The 12,035-nt window shown below is 31.3% G+C and overlaps 1 protein-coding gene across 10 annotated transcripts in view; it reads right to left on the bottom strand.

The window, feature by feature from the left end:
* The window catches only part of ZEB1 (zinc finger E-box binding homeobox 1), a 187,095-nt gene that overhangs the window by 137,852 nt on the left and 37,208 nt on the right, over positions 1 to 12,035 (bottom strand). For 2 of the 10 annotated variants that reach the window (XM_032349356.1, XM_032349358.1), the window contains exon 2: positions 6,868 to 7,027. The exons of the other annotated variants lie outside the window; for them this stretch is intronic. The gene's annotated coding sequence lies outside the window, so the exon portion shown is untranslated. The remainder of the gene's footprint in view (positions 1 to 6,867; positions 7,028 to 12,035) is intronic. 10 annotated transcript variants of the gene reach the window in all.

The following is a 12,035-nucleotide window of genomic DNA, read 5'->3' on the forward strand; positions in this document are numbered from 1 at the left end:
CTTACTGGTCTCAGCTAAGTAACAGGAGGTAGTGTGTCGCAGCCTCACTGTGCAAAGTAGAAAAGCACAATATTTTACATTTAGTAAGCAGGTACTCAGGTAGTCAAGTGAATGACAGATAAAAGTTTAACATCCATAAGGTATTTGGACTTATATGCTTTTCTTAAAAATTTAAATGAGTTTCTAATGCATAAAGTTTGTTGCAGAAATACATTTAAGCCTGAAAGACTTCCATGAGCCACCATCTCCATCAAAGAGCAGCAGTCGTCAGGTACTCTTCCCCTCATAAAAAGAATTCTACAGCCTAAGATGGGATTGTCTACATGTCATTTTAATAGCAATTAGATTATTTTTCCTGGTTCTTCACTTCATTTCTACAGTGTTAATGATTGCTTAATGATGCATAAAATTTTTTTTTCACACAACACCAAAGCAAATCCTCCAAAGAAAAATTTTTCTGTTAATTTTATTTTCTTAAAAACTCTAGTCTGCTTTTATATGATTGCTTTCATATTTCCTCCAAATAACTCATAAATTTAAATGTTATTCTTGTCCAAAAAATGTTTGCATTCAATACCCTCATAACATTTTAACATTTAAAATGCAATAGCTCACAATACAGGTGTTCCTAAATCTATTAGGCTTAAAAAGGTATCAATTTTAATTCTTTTATTTTTATATGAAAAATTACTCTGACTATAGTAGCATCTATTAGTTCCATAAAACACTAAATAAATTCTCATGGTTAGTAGATATATATACATATAACATTTTACACCCAACATTCACCTGACTCAAAACCAGTCAGGGCATATATCTCTACAACCCTAAAAATGTTGTGCTTCAATGAACAGCTCTCAACTAGTCCTCTTCTCTTTAGCAGCAGTGAATGGTGTTTGAGTGAAGTCAGTGAGATTACTCAGTAAAGTAGGCAAGTGTGTGTGTGTGTGTGTGTGTGTGTGTATTTGTGTACACATAAGAAATGCTTGCTTTTTCTCTTAAAATGCTTCAGTATTTCTTTTAATGAATTAGTAAAATTAATCTGAGAATTCACGATGCTATAAAACTAGGGAAGCCTTAACAATATAGCAAATAGTAGAGTTCATAATGATTGATGTAGCTATTTAAAACTGGCTTATAAAAAGTAAGTCAACAGCATAAAAAAACAATTTGGTATCTACTGAAAATGTTTATTAAGAAAAAAATGAATCATGGCATAAAAAATTAATTCGGTATGTACTGAAAATGTTTATTAGGAAAAAACTGAATCACTTAACAAGGAAATCCAGTTTGAAATCAGGCTGACTGGGGCACCTGGATGGCTCAGTATGTTAAGTGTCTGGCTTTGGCTCAGGTCATGATCCAAAAGTCCTGGGAAAGAACCCCAGGTCGGGCTCCCTGCTCAGTGGGGAGTCTGCTTCTCCGTCTCTCCCTCTGTTCGTTCTCTCTCTCCTTCTCTCTCAAATAAATAAAATCTTTTAAAAAATGAAATTAGGCAGACTAAAGAAATTCTACATTCCCTTTGTGAGCTTTTGGAACAGTACATAATTTATATGAAAATATATGATAAGCCCTAAAATAGTATATGTAAAAATCAATAATGTATTTCACTTGAAGGAATCATGTGAAATATTTTATAAAAGTACAGAATTCTTTATATATTTGGACATTAAAAAACTTAAAGTCTTAGCTCTTTATTCCAATTTAGTGCAATAATTTAGGATGAATATATACATATGTGTACATATAGAGGCAGAACACACACATACATATATATATATACACACACATAACATATATAGTGAGGAAACTGAGATGCTAAGACGGCTTCATAATTTTAAAAGGTTCTATATCTAAGATCCCTCTATTCATTAGTAACAGAACAGGAACTAGGTCTTAGATTTTCTGCTCCATGTCTAATTACTCTTTTCACGGTTCCTAGAGCCTAAACAGAGCAGTGGAATAATTCTTTTAGACTACCATGTCACTATTACTAGCAAGTGCTAGATAGCTAGTAAGTTTTCAATAGACACCTAATGATTGATCCTATTCAAACTCATTGTGGTCAAGGGAAACCACATTTGTATTCAAAGAATTTTCTCTCAGTGTCTTACAATGAAAGAAACATTTTCATTACAAATGAAAACAACTAGGTTATGAAATACTTTAGATTTAAATGAAACATTCAATCTGAAAACAATTCATTAGAGTACTTGCTTGCACTTATTATGATAAATAAGTTGAATTAATCCATTTATATTTATAAATATATAAATTTCCATTTTACATATATAGACTTGAAAATGTCATGGTAAATCTTACCCTGAAATTGTTTTTCCACAAGAATTACTTAGCAAAAATTATTTAACTCTTACAAACATTTTTCTAGGATATCTAACTAAGATATAGTAAAAACTACATAAAAATATTTTTATGAATTTAAAAAATAGTTTCACGAATTATATATGGATGTAGTAATGTAATATAGGACTATTTTATGGCAGAAAATTTGTTTTCTAATATAAGCAAAGTAACAAGTAGTGCTACTTGTTTGAGTGTATGACTGAGTGTACAAATGTTACAAATACATTGTAGACCTATTATAGGAAGAAATCCTTTGTTTAGATTTCTGCAGGAAAAAAAAAATACTTAATATCAACATAGTCACTTCCTTCCCAAACTTACTCTAATCTGGTTTGGACTTATCTCCCATGGGGTAAATAAGGTCTCTGCTACTTCCTTTCTTAGACAAGAAGGATCAGATCCATGATGCTTGGGATGGACCTAGTCCTGGGTTAAATGCTGAGATAACCTTGGCCCTGGAGATGGCCCTCTCTGGAGACGTTTGGATGACTGTTGTATTGCTGCTAAAGAGAGCCCAAAACTTGGGTGAGAATTTACTGAGATTTTGTTTAGCAGTAAAAAAAATAACAGCTCTTTGTAGTGCAATACCTATATATTTGAAGCAACATTTTGAAATTACTATAGTTGGCCCAACTTCATAACTTAGATAAGACATTTTGACATGAGGAAATTTTTTCATTATTGTTATTGTCATTGTTAAGTGCAACAACATATAGGGTCTTAACCACTTCCTACGGACCAGACAATGTTCTAGACATTTTATACACATCAAATAATTATTTAATAAGACAAGTACTTTTATTATCCCCATTTTATGGAAAAGGAAACTGAAGATCAGAGGAGCTATACAACTTTAAACTGCAAAACTTGTGTCAGAGTTATTACTCAAACCAGCCAGTCTGATTAGAGGGCAACTCCTTAGCCACTGCAACTTTGAAATTTTTCATGTAAAACTGCTTTAATAATTTTATTAAATGATCTGTATAGTGTATAATATATATGAGACAATGTGAAGTTTATTCTACATATATTCACATTTCTTCGTACTCATCTTTCCACAATCAAGAGTTTCTTGTTTTAAATAAGCCACAGAAAAGCCAAGACTATTTCAGTCTCTACTGACTCCCAAATAATTTTCATCCAATTTTTCTGTCAAAATGAATAAATACATTTCATGAAGAAAGTAAGCTGATTAAATTATTAGCATCTAGAGATGAATTCTCAAGGTATCCTTAAAAAAGGACTGTTTTGTTTTTATAATGTCACAAGCCACTAAACTTTATTATAATTATTTGTTTAATTTCTATCTTCCCTGAGAGACTATAAACAAGAGAGTCATATCAGTCTCATTCATGACTACACCTGCAAGGTCTAGTGCCATGCCTGACATAAAGCAGGTTTTCAGTAAGAATTTATAGAATGAATGAATTGGATTTGCTCTTTTATCTCTTAAGTTTATTTAGTAAAGATTCCATCAAAAATAGTAGCATATTGCTAGTGACATCTGTTTCATACAGTATTTTATATACTTATTATCTGACTGTTAATTTTAAGGTGCCACAAATTTCCTCCAAATAATCCTTATGGATTTTAACAATAATAATAATCCTTATGGATTATTATATAATGATTAATATTAATGATTCTTAGATCAGCAAGAATTCCTGTTTCATACATTTCTGTCCTAGATTCTTAAAAGAATAGATTCTAGAAGGCATTCTATTTTATTTTCCACAGTTAAAAGGTTCTTCCTTATATAATGAACTGAAAATGTTCTTTTCCTTCCAACAAATGTAAACACTAACTTTTATTAAAATTTTCCTTTCCAATTAAACACCTTCATTAATCATCACCTCTTTTGTCAGTAGTAGCCCCAAAATTCCAAACAGAAGCCATTATATAATGTACCCAATCAGATAATACATTGTTATATTTAAAAGTTATATAATTAAAAACTGATAATGTCTGGTAGACCTTTGTTTGCTTAGAAACAAGGTTTATTTTTCATTCATTTCAGTAAAAGAAATGTTATGTATCATCTTCCAACTGTGATGCTTAAATATCTACATCTTTAAAATACTGTTGTGTGGCTAATGCCCAATTGTCCAGCTGACATCACAGACCAATCAAAGCAAACTGCACAGAAGCAAAAAAGAGTTGTAAAAAAAAATGGAATGTCATGGGCATTTCAAGGCATATTACCCAGCAAGGAACATTTCCCTCAAGACTCTCCTGGGTGGTATGGAAAGGACATCTTGTGTCCGGCACTGATAAGCAGACCTGCCTAGGTATTTGAGCTAAGAACTTCAAATCAGAATACTGAGAATACAAATCAAATCAAAAAACTAAATTTAGACATCAATGTAGAGATGAAATTCAACATGATAATTTTAAGTTAAAAGTTAACAATGGACTTAACTTTGATTTTGCTATTTGAAAAAGACATTTTTAAAATATTTTAAATAGCTTACATATTTTAGTAGTAAATTAGGAAAAGATCATTGCTTTTGTAAAACTAAGTTTTTCAAATTTTAGTTGCATACTAGATTGTATTCTCTGATTCAATTTGTTTATACTATCAGATGATTAGAAAACAGCTAGTCTTCAATGAGAGCTTTTAAAAATGTTGACAGATTGAACACATAAAACAACCAATTTTATAATTCCTCAAACATCACTAGGGTCTTTCCCTTAGATGAGATTCCATGTGTCCCATAGAGAAAGTGTACACATTTCGGCCTCCAAATGTTCTCCCATTTTATTTCCAAAAATTTAGTAAATGTGTGTATTAGAATATATAAGAGAAATATAAATTTTACATTTTCTTTCAAAAAGGGATAAAAGTTGATTAAGGAAAAAACATACTGCCATTAAGAAATGTCTACATGTAACAAGTCAATGATGTAAAAGGAGTGATAAATAAATCCCTGTACTAGCTTGATAACAGAATGGAACAGTTGCTAAGAGAAGGGAGCAGTTATTTTATGGTTGACATCTTTTAATTAGCTTAAATTCAGCTGAAGAAATCAGGGTCCCTCATTCATTGCATTCAATCCTGAAATGTTAAAGCCTCCTGTAAGAATTATAGCTCATAGCAACTTCTGCTTTCCCAAAGTACTGGTTCCAGTTGCAATTTTACATTTGTCTGTATAATTTTTTCTACACTGTAATTACTATCTACAGTGGAAGTTCAAGAGCAGTTAGAAAGTATCTCTGTTTTTAACAGTGCCATTTTATCCTCAGCACCTAGCTGAATGAATGACACATAACAGACAATCTATAAAAATTGGAATTACGAGGTAGATGGATTGAAGGACAGATGTTGCCATCTAGAGTACTTAGTTCACTGTCAATATTTGAATGCTTACATAATGACAGATGCTGTGCTAGGTGTTTGCCACATGTGCAATTCCTGATATGGTTATTACTTAAGCTCTAGAAAATAGTTAAAAACATGGTCACATTCAGTTACCATCATTTTGACATCTCTAATTGAGCAGAAAAATTACTCAAACTATGTCAATCTCAAAGATTGTAAGTTTGACAAGGATCACAGTATATTATTAATATCTGAGCTTTATCACGCATTATCCAGTTATCACAAAGCTACTATGTCCATGAGGATACTAAAATAAGCTCTGATAAACAGCAATTTTTTATTTCAACCTTTGTAAGCTACTACTTCCACTCCTGTCCAAAGTGAACATTATTAATCACAAATCTGATAGGACACAGATGTCCAAATAAAGGGATATAAAGGAAGCAATACAAAGAGAATAAAAATATTAGGTTTAAGGTCACTTGAAGCATCTAACTTAAATTATTTTCTCAATGCAAACCTGTGTAAGGCAGGTGTGAAAGGTCTGGTTTTATCACCGAAATTTGACACTGTGCTATATTATGGATAGATATTCCACTTCATTTTAGCTATACAGACATCTAATCCTGTCCATTTATTATTTTCCAGAGATATAGTAGCAATGATACAGTTTTAAAGACCTAATGTTAAAGTGGATTTCATTACATGATGTGTTTTTTCTCCCCCTGCTCCCACCAATCATTTTACAGTGGAAGTAAAAAACAAAACAAAGATCAACAGACTATTCTACTGCAAAACTTATGACATGTACTTTAGTAAGAAGCATCTAATTCAGTTTGGTATAAATTTGTTTTTGAAAAATGTTAAGCTTCACTCAAACAATATTTATAACATGCTATTTTTTAAAGACAACTACAGAACTACAAAAAAGCTGAATCTGTTAAACTATATGAATTATATAACTGATTTTTCATAATTTTAATTTTTCTTATCAACATTAAGCATATAAAACATCTATAAAACCATTCTTTGCATTTATTTTATTACAAATGTAAGTCACAGACATATAAATTCAAATATTTGTCCTAGATTTTTAAAGTTCTAAAATTTTAATTCAAATAATGTTGGTATGTTTTATATACACACATACACACACATATTATAATTTAAATGAAAACTCTTACCATTGATTTTCTTTTGATAGTTAATCACTCCATTAGTTTTTTCTTGATAGGGCCTTCCTATGTCAAGCAGACAGTAGCCAAATCACAAAAGGACATTTGGATGCTCACGTCTTCTGATGGGAGTTTTCGGCCAATTGCCAGTTGAGAATTTAAACTGAAACTAAATTACCCAAACTTTATTAAGTTGTTTCCATACCCACCAACTGAAAATGAGCAATGATTCTAAACTGGAATATAAAGTGAGTGACTTTAATTTATCTCCTTTCAAGTAGTCAAACATTATGTTTAAGAAGAAATGCTAGGACAAAAGAAAGAAAAAACCCTCTAAAATTCTAATCTCTTCAGAGAACAGTTTTAAGTGAACTTCAGTTTTTTTAAATAAAGTTCCCCCAATTATTTTGTAATCCAAATTAACACACAATAAAGATGGCATGTATTCAATGATATATCTATAAATTATAGAGTCTCAAAATTTATATTCTGTCAAACACTGACTCCACCTTAAAACTAATTGTAATATTTGGAAACATTTTAATAGTATCATCTACATTCATAAAATATTTACTAAATCATCAACTACTTGTAGGAGTACATACCACAAGAAGTTAAAGGTTATACCCTGCCTACAAATATCATTCTTTGTACTGAGAAGACAAAAATCTATGGATAAAAAAAAAATTTATGGATACAAACTTCTAATTATAGTATCAAAACAACTCAGCTCCTTTTCTGTACCAAATTTAGTCTCTTTTTCTCTCAATTATTATAGCTAATCTTTGTATACAGCCTGTTAATTATATATGACTTTTGACCACTAAACTTTATGATTGTTAAGTTTTATAGTTTATTTTAATGCTTCTCAAATATTAGGCATATTAAATTGTCCCTATATGTTGTTAAGATATGCTGCAGAGCTCCAATCAACTCTGCCAGCAACAGAAGTTGACCCATTTTAGTAATTCTTTATCTTTGACAAGTTAGGTATTTGGAAAATATACAACAGAATAAAGCTAAAAAGAAAATCTGAAAGGAATGGAAAACGTCCTTATCTTCCTGAATTATCACATTTACCATTGATCAGAAGTTGTTACTGAATGTCAATAGTCTAAAATTAGGTGCACATAACTAGATAATTCTGTAATACTCAGATTAGAATGCCAAATTTAACATGTACCCCTAATTCCCATATATTCCATGTGCCCACACTATCTCTCATACACATACAAGAGCACATGTGTATGAGCATGTGCACATCTATCCAACCTACCCCCTGACAGTCTTTCCACTACCAATAACCTGATACTAAATAGTATATGAGAGTATATAAGGTGAATAATCAATTTATGGTTAAATCAAGGTAAACTGACTTACGTCATTTAACAAAACTGCTACGTCTTTGAGTTATTCACACTGACCCAAATTTGATATCCTAGAAAAGGCTCATTTTATCCAGTAATTTTAATCCAAAATTCTCAATAGTAATAACATTTATAAACTATTCAGTGACTAACAGAATTCTTTCCTGGCTACTAAGAGATACAAGGAAAAGATTAAATTCCTTTCTCAGCAAGTTTATCATCTACAACTCACCATGCAGGTGTAAGGAGGAGAGAAAGAGCTCACAAAGGCATACAAATGGTTAGATTTCCATGAAAGAAACAAGCATACTGGGGCAGCTTAAATTGTTTGAATAGGTTTGTGATATGTGATGCTGATCTGAGAAGACTTTATAACAAGAACATTTTTAAAGCAGAAAATAGACAACCACTTTATTCTTATATAGCCCGATGAAACCCACAAAGCAAAAACTAATTCAGAATACAACTATAGACATTGTCATGTCCTTACTCGGGAAGAAGGTCAAAGATCTATTATTTGGCCAAATGAAATTACAGAATACTGGGTATATTTTTTTAAAAAATGGGTCTTTAGTACAAGTGAAACAATTCTCAACTTGCTTATGTATGTCACTCACCCTAATAATTCCAATCATAATGGAAGTAATTTAATTTTTAATACAAGATACATAATCCTGAAGAGTACTATCAGATTAACAAAATCATGAAACAAAAATGCACACAATGATATCCTCAGTGTGAATAACATTATCAATAATGCACCTAACATAAAAAAACAAGTTTCATATTCTAGCAATCATGAGCAGCAAGGGACCTGTCAATGTGTTTATGTGTTTGTATAGATCTTAAATATATCCTACTAATCTATTTAGAAGAGTTTTAAATTTTAACACTACCTCTAATTTTATAAACAAAGAAACAGTTCCAGGAATATGACATTATTTGTGTAAAGTCACATAGGTAGTCAGGAGCAAAATTAAGACCTCTCAAGAACAAATACCTTTTTATTTATTTATTTTTTTTTTTACTATAATCAGGGAAAGAAATAGTAGCAACTCAGCAAGAGATATAATTTTGTTAGAAAGATTTCAACTTTTTAACCTCCAAAGTAAATCTCAAACATCCAAGTCATCAGCCCCAGCAAACACAAAGAACCAATTCATAAAGTTAGAGAAGTAAAGCTGTATGACTAAATTAAACCCTTTTATAAGCTTTAAGGCATAGATTCAGTTTTATATCAAACTTATAGACTAAGAACACGGGTTTGAGGAATATATACAATTATATCAAATCTTTTTATAGAAAAGACTATTTCTGAGAATTTGCCATGACATCACTTCTATTTTTCTTTCACTGGCAACCAATTTTATTCAGTTTTTCATAGGACTGTCTAGCAATTCAAGCACCTACACAGATAACATTAGAAATAAAAAGTCTTATTTTGACTGCTTCAGGTGATGTAATGAATCCCAACGGTGTAAAAATGGGCAAAAAGAGAGGTTCAGAATATTTATAAATGGGAAATATAAAAAGAAATAGTCAAAAGGCTGCTTTGATTTTGTTGTATGAATAAAATTTGGCTACTAACTCTCATGAGATTTCATTGTCTCTCAAGTCATAAGTCATGTTTCTAGTGAAACAACATGCTTTTAGTTGAACTGGTCTCAAAAGTCAGAGGACTCATTAGGCAACACCTAAAATCATTCACCACTCACCAAAACTCTTTCAAACAGGCAATGATGCTAAACAAATTAATTCTACCCTACCACTACCGAAACAATCACAAGACTGTATTTTGGAACAAAACTCAATAATAAAGCTCATTTATTTCCTTTGGAAGTGAGAATCCTTGCTTTGTTACCCTGAACTCACCTTAAATTTCATACATCATTCTTGAACATAAGAAAATTTTAAATCACATCTTTGATTTATTGTGAGACAGCTCCTTATATGCTTTTTTGTTTTTTTCCCCTCCCATACTATCGAAACTTAATGGCACTAGATGTATATTTATTAAGTGCATGATATCCTCAGGATCTGATCTGTAAATGGATTAGCTAAAAACTATGGATTATTATAAAACTTCGTAACAGTAAATACATGATTTACTGGAGCACCCAGGCAGGATTGTTTCAGATTACTGAAGCATGCTGCAATAGGGTACATCATTGATGTGGCCTAGTAAATACAAAACGGCCTTGAGAACTCTATGGGGTTTTTAACTTATCTACATGGTTTCCAGGTTAACATTCACCTTTTCACTAAAGAAACAGCACTCATTACATTAGTTTACGAACTCTCTGAAGATACCAGCAAAATATTCCAATATGATTAATCTTACTGGCTGAAAAAAAAATGTTTCCCACGTTTTATTTAAAAAAATTTCTTGCTTCTGAATTTGCATTTGTCTTCAAAAAATTCCACCTCATTTCATTCATATGACCAACCAAATTAATCAACAATACATTGTCATATACCATTTATTTCTGATTTAAAAGATATTAAAAACTACCATATTTTAGGGACACTGACTCATTAATCACTATAGTATCATACTAAAACAAGCAAGTATCATTTCCAAAGTAAGTGGGTCACTTATTTTAAAACATGAGGAAAGGGAACTAGCATTTGTTAAAGTACCTCCAACACTAGATTCAAAATCCATTATTTTTAAATCCTCACAACCCTGAGAGATTGGTATAACATACCCATTTTAGAGCTATGAACTTGTGTAAGATTCTGGTGCTATTAAATGATCCAATTACAATCCCCATCATTGTTTGTCTAGCTCCAAAATCTAAGCCTAACCTTCTTATAATAACTGGAACACATACCAAGTACCATGCTTTTTGGGAAAAAAAAGTGGTGGGGGCTGGCTATAAGGGAGTAGTCTCATTAAACAGAGGGGAGGCACCAAGTGAAATAAAAGTAAACATCATGAAGTCCAAGTACTTCCCTCACTGAAGTGCTCTTCAAGCCTATTAAGAACCTTCTTTCTCTTACTTAATTCACAAATACCCTTCTCTGCATTCTAGTAGCCATATGAATTAATATCCAGCTTTGAAAAATAGAAACACCATTTAACAAAACTCAAAAGAATAGTTACTGAAAACTGCTTATTGTTAAAGACAAATGGCCCTATGACATACCTCAGTACCCCTGAAGACACTGTGTTAACAAATATCCCTCAACAATCCAGAGTCATTAAGATATGTTAGTCTTTCTAAGATACTGTACAGTAAGAATGGTTCAGATGAAATGTTTTCACAATCAAAGAAGTTAAGCATCTATCATCTAGAAAATATACTAATTGAGTATCTAATCATAACAACTTTATTTTATCTAGAAACCTTCAAGAAGTATACATGCTATCATTTTATATTTTCACAACAGGATACAGCAGTTGTGAAATCAAGCATTACTAATTTAGAGGGAAAAACAGCATTAAAAATCCCAAAAGGTACAAAGTTCTTAACTTCAGCAAAACTATGGGCCCTGAATTAACACAAAAACTGCCATAAACTATACTACTTTCAAAGTTAAAAATATTTCAAAATAGTCTTTTACAGCCTTTACTTCTTCAAAAATGCAAGTGAAATATTTGTTGTTCTAATATACTTTCCTTCTCTCTTCCCTTATCTCTGATACCATAACACTTAAGACTTCTCATTTTAACTTGAAGAAAGATGCTGTCACATCTAGTATGACAAATGGAACAAATTTACATTGAAGATTTTCACAGGGTCTTTATGAGTTTTGATGTTCTCAATATCTGCATACAGGTCGAATCTTTAAGAAATGTTACAGCTT

The sequence above is a fragment of the Mustela erminea genome, chromosome 6, assembly GCF_009829155.1.
Source record: "Mustela erminea isolate mMusErm1 chromosome 6, mMusErm1.Pri, whole genome shotgun sequence".
In the NCBI taxonomy this organism is placed as follows: domain Eukaryota; kingdom Metazoa; phylum Chordata; class Mammalia; order Carnivora; family Mustelidae; genus Mustela; species Mustela erminea.